The following is a 5,903-nucleotide window of genomic DNA, read 5'->3' as shown; positions in this document are numbered from 1 at the left end:
CACAAAAGTAACACAAGATGAATAAAATAGACAAGAATGAAGCTATATACAACCAGTACCAGATCAATGTGCAGAAGGACAAGGTATGTACATAAAGGCAAGGTAAAGTGACTAGGCAGCAGAATAGATAATAATAAGAGTCAAATGAAAAACAGCATATGATGATTGTGAAAGTGTGTGTATATGTGTCGTCGGTATGTCAGACTTCGGAGGTGCGCACACCACCCATCGCTTCCGAGTATATTACTCGCTAATGTCCAGTCCCTAGATAACAAAGTTGACAAATCAGGGAAGGGTTGCTTTCCAAAGAGACATCAGGGATTGTAACATACTCTGTTTCACAGAAACATGGCTCTCTCGGGATATGCTGTCGGAGTCAGTACAGCTACCTGGATTGTCAGTGCATCGCGCAGACAGGAATGGCGGGGGTGTATGTTTCATGATTAACGACTCATGGTGCAATTGTAACAACATACAGGAACTCAAGTCCTTTTGTTTACCTGACCTAGAATTCCTCACAATCAAATGCCGACTGCATTATCTCCCAAGAGAATTCTCTTCGGTTATTGTCACAGCCGTGTATATCCCCCCTCAAGCCGATACCACGACGACTCTCAAGGAACTTCACTGGACTTTATGCAAACTGGAAACCATATATCCTGAGGCTGCATTTATTGTAGCTGGAGATTTTTAAAAAAGCAAATTTGAGAAGAAGGCTCCCTAAATTCTCAGCATATTGATTGTCAGCATTTTGATTGTAGCACTGGCATTGGAAAAACACTGGACATTCGTTACTCTAACTTCCGCGATGCATACAAGGCCCTCCCCCGCCCTCCTTTCCACAACTCCATTTTGCTCCTACCTTCCTATAGGTAGAAACTCAAACATGAATGAGGGGACTAAGCACACACCCCTGAGGGGTCCCTGTGTTGAGGGTCAGCACGGCAGAGGTGTTGTTGCCTACACTCACCACCTGGGGCTAGCCCATCAGGAAGTCCAGGATCCAGTTGCAGAGGGAGGTTTTCAGTCCCAGGGTCTTGAGCTTTGTGATGAGATTGGAGGGGACTATGGTATTGAATGCTGAGCAGTAGTATGAACAGCATTCTCATATAGTTATTTCCCCTCTCGTCCAGGTGGGAGAGAGCAGTATGAAGTGCAATTGAGATTGCGTCATCTGTGAATCTATTGTGGCGGTATGCGAATTGGACTGGGTCCAGGGTGTCTGGGATGATGGTGTTGATGTGTGTCATGACCAGCCTTCAAAACAATTCATAATTACAGAAGTGAGTGCTATGGGACAATAGTAATTTAGGCAGGCTACCAAGGAGTTACTGGCAATAGGGATAATGGTGATCAGTTTGAAATATGTTGGGATTATAGACTGGGACAAGAAGAGATTGTCCATGAAGACACTTGCCAGCTGGTCTGCATATGCTCTGAGAACACGCTCTGGTATTTGCGGCCTTGCCAGTGTTAACCTGTTTAAAAGTTTTACTCACTTCGGCCACAGAGAGCGAGATCACACAGTCATCTGGAACAACAGGGGCTTCATGCAAGATTATGTGTAGTTTTCCTCGATGTGATTTCCTCCATCTCACGGCTGGGTTTCTTGTTTGCGTCTACGTCCATGTGCTGTTCCTGGTAAGCCGCCTTTAGCCCAGCACAGATACTGCCTGTAATCCATGGTTTTTGGTTTGGATACATTCGTATTGGTCACTGTGTGGACGACGTCGTCTATGGACTTATTGATGAAGCCAGTGACTGATGTGGTAAACTCCTCAATGTTATTGGGTGAATCCCGGAACATATGTACTAGCAAAACAGTCTTGTATTCTCTCGCCTGCTTCATCGGACCACTTCTGTTTTGAGCGAGTCACTGGTTCTCCCTGTTTGAGATTTTGTTTGTAAACAGGAAGCAGGAGGATAGAGTCATGGTAAGTTTACCCAAATGGATAGCGAGGGAGGGCCTTGTATGCATTTCTGTGGGTATAATAAAAGTAGTCTGGAATTGTAGCGTCCCTTGTGGAGCAGGAGACGTGTTGGTAGAAGACGTAGAACGGGTTTAAGTCTACCTGCGTTAAAGTCTCCGCCCAGAAGAAACGCTGCCTCTGGGTATGCGGTTTCTTGTCTGTTTATGGCTCCATACAGTTCGTTGAGTGCCAAAGTGGTATTGGCTTGTGATGGGATGTAGACAGCCGTGATAATTAACCTTTCTGATCTCCCCATCCCGGATCCGGGATCGTGAATACAGACTCAAGCTCATTACCATAACGCAACGTTAACTATTCATGAAAATCGCAAATGAAATGAAATAAATATGCTAGCTCTCAAGCTTAGCCTTTTGTTAACAACACTGTCATCTCAGATTTTCAAAATATGCTTCTCAACCATTGCAAAACAAGCATTTGTGTAACAGTATTGATGGCTAACGTAGCATTTAGCGTAGCATTTAGCGTTAGCATTCAGCAGGCAACATTTACACAAAAAAACAGAAAAGCATTCAAATAAAATCATTTACCTTTGAAGAACTTCAGATGTTTTCAATGAGGAGACTCTCAGATAGCAAATGTTCAGTTTTTCCTGAAAGATTATTTGTTTAGGACAAATCGCTCCGTTTTCTGCGTCACGTTTAGTTACGAAAAAACCCCTGTATCCAGGATTGTGTAAATCTATCAGCAAGCTCATTAGCATAACACAACGTTAACTATTCATGAAAATGGCTAATGAAATGAAATTAATCTATTTGCTCTCAAGCTTAGCCTTTTGTTGACAACACTGTCATCTCAGATTTTTAAAATATGCTTTTGAACCATAGCTAAACAAGCATTTGTGTAAGAGTATTGATAGCCTAGCATTGCATTAAGCCTAGCATTCAGCATGCAACATTTTCCACAAAAAAACATAAAAGCATTCAAATAAAATAATTTACCTTTGAAGAACTTCAGATGTTTTCATCTGAAGTTAATTTCTATCGACGATAAAATCCATCGTGGCAGTTTACTTTCAATTCTGAAGAAATGGAACGCGCATGGACTTACTGATTACGCACACAGGACACCGGGCGGGACACCAGGTAAATGTAGTCTCTTATGGTCAATCTTCCAATGATATGCCTACAAACACGTCACAATGCTGTAGACACCTCGGGGAATATACAGAAAGCACAGGCTCATTCCTGGCGCATTCACAGCCATATAAGGAGACATTGGAACACAGCGCCTTCAGAATCCGGGGCATATCCTGTATGAAACATCATCTTGGTTTCGCCTGTTGCATTAGTTCTGGGCATGCACAGATAATATCTTTGCAGTTTTGGAGACGTCAGAGTTGTGTCTTTCCAAGGCTGTCAATTCCATGCATAGTCGAGCATCTTTTCGTGACAAAATATTGCGCTTAAAACGGGCACGTCTTTTTATCCAATAATGACACAGCGCCCCTATAGGTTCAAGAGGTTAAGAATGAGAACTCGCATGGTAGATAAAAAGTTCTGCAGCTTACCATGAGGTATTATATATCAGGTGAGCAAAAGCTAGAGATTTCCTTCACACTGCAAGCAGCATAACAGTTGTTGTTTATGAAGAGGATCACCCCTCCCCCTTTGGACTTGTCTGAGGCAAATCCCAGGTGGGGACATGTTGAATAATAATTACTGTATAAATAAACATACACAATGTCATCATGTGTGTCAAAATGTTCTCAAATACAGTGCCTTGCGAAAGTATTCGGCCCCTTGAACTTTGCGACCTTTTGCCACATTTCAGGCTTCAAACATAAAGATATAAAACTGTATTTTGTTTGTGAAGAATCAACAACAAGTGGGACACAATCATGAAGTGGAACGACATTTATTGGATATTTCAAACTTTTTTAACAAATCAAAAACTGAAAAATTGGGCGTGCAAAATTATTCAGCCCCTTTACTTTCAGTGCAGCAAACTCTCTCCAGAAGTTCAGTGAGGATCTCTGAATGATCCAATGTTGACCTAAATGACTAATGATGATAAATACAATCCACCTGTGTGTAATCAAGTCTCCGTATAAATGCACCTGCACTGTGATAGTCTCAGAGGTCCGTTAAAAGCGCAGAGAGCATCATGAAGAACAAGGAACACACCAGGCAGGTCCGAGATACTGTTGTGAAGAAGTTTAAAGCTGGATTTGGATACAAAAAGATTTCCCAAGCTTTAAACATCCCAAGGAGCACTGTGCTTGCGATAATATTGAAATGGAAGGAGTATCAGACCACTGCAAATCTACCAAGACCTGGCCGTCCCTCTAAACTTTCAGCTCATACAAGGAGAAGACTGATCAGAGATGTAGCCAAGAGGCCCATGATCACTCTGGATGAACTGCAGAGATCTACAGCTGAGGTGGGAGACTCTGTCCATAGGACAACAATCAGTCGTATATTGCACAAATCTGGCCTTTATGGAAGAGTGGCAAGAAGAAAGCCATTTCTGAAAGATATCCATAAAAAGTGTTGTTTAAAGTTTGCCACAAGCCACCTGGGAGACACACCAACCATGTGGAAGAAGGTGCTCTGGTCAGATGAAACCAAAATTAAACTTTTTGGCAACAATGCAAAACGTTATGTTTGGCGTAAAAGCAACACAGCTCATCACCCTGAACACACCATCCCCACTGTCAAACATGGTGGTGGCAGCACCATGGTTTGGGCCTGCTTTTCTTCAGCAGGGACAGGGAAGATGGTTAAAATTGATGGGAAGATGGATGGAGCCAAATACAGGACCATTCTGGAAGAAAACCTGATGGAGTCTGCAAAAGACCTGAGACTGGGACGGAGATTTGTCTTCCAACAAGACAATGATCCAAAACATAAAGCAAAATCTATAATGGAATGGTTCAAAAATAAACATATCCAGGTGTTAGAATGGCCAAGTCAAAGTCCAGACCTGAATCCAATCGTGAATCTGTGGAAAGAACTGAAAACTGCTGTTCACAAATGCTCTCCATCCAACCTCACTGAGCTCGAGCTGCTTTGCAAGGAGGAATGGGAAAAAATGTCAGTCTCTCGATGTGCAAAACTGATAGAGACATACCCCAAGCGACTTACAGCTGTAATCGCAGCAAAAGGTGGCGCTACAAACTATTAACTTAAGGGGGCTGAATAATTTTGCACGCCCAATTTTTCAGTTTTTGATTTGTTAAAAAAGTTTGAAATATCCAATAAATGTCGTTCCACTTCATGATTGTGTCCCACTTGTTGTTGATTCTTCACAAAAAAATACAGTTTTATATCTTTATGTTTGAAGCCTGAAATGTGGCAAAAGGTCGCAAAGTTCAAGGGGGCCGAATACTTTCGCAAGGCACTGTATATGACTTGAAAACACTGTATGTTGAAAGCGCTGTTTGTGTGTGTGTGTGTGTCCTTAAACTTGCCAACAGGCAAAGAGCTTTGAATGGATGTGTCACGTATGCTCCCTCTCCGGCGCTCTAGGTCACCAGGCTGCTCGTTATTACGCACACCTGTCACCATCGTTACACGCACCAGCGCCTCATCAGACTCACCTGGACTTCGTCACCTTCTCGACAACCTTCTCTATATCTGTCACTCCCTTTGGTTCCTTCCCCAGGCATTATTGTTTCTGTTTCTTGTCTGTACACTGTTCGTGTTTCTTGTTTTGTCCATGTTCATTTAGTTATTAAATACACTCCCTGAACTTGCTTCCCGACTCTCAGCATCTACGTTACAGGATGAGTGGCTCACCAATCAGGACCTTGAAGTACTTGGCAATAGTAACAAGGGGTGATGTGCAATGAAACACATTACATCAGGCGACGTCCTAAAAATTTCTTTAGGGACAGCCCAGGAAAAAGCTGGGAAGTAGACAAAAACCTCCCGGGGACCATGGCAGAATGTCCTATGTTTTAAACGTCCTTGG

The sequence above is a fragment of the Oncorhynchus mykiss genome, chromosome 14 (assembly GCF_013265735.2).
Source record: "Oncorhynchus mykiss isolate Arlee chromosome 14, USDA_OmykA_1.1, whole genome shotgun sequence".
Classification (NCBI taxonomy): domain Eukaryota; kingdom Metazoa; phylum Chordata; class Actinopteri; order Salmoniformes; family Salmonidae; genus Oncorhynchus; species Oncorhynchus mykiss.
Note: the sequence above shows the minus strand (reverse complement) of the source record.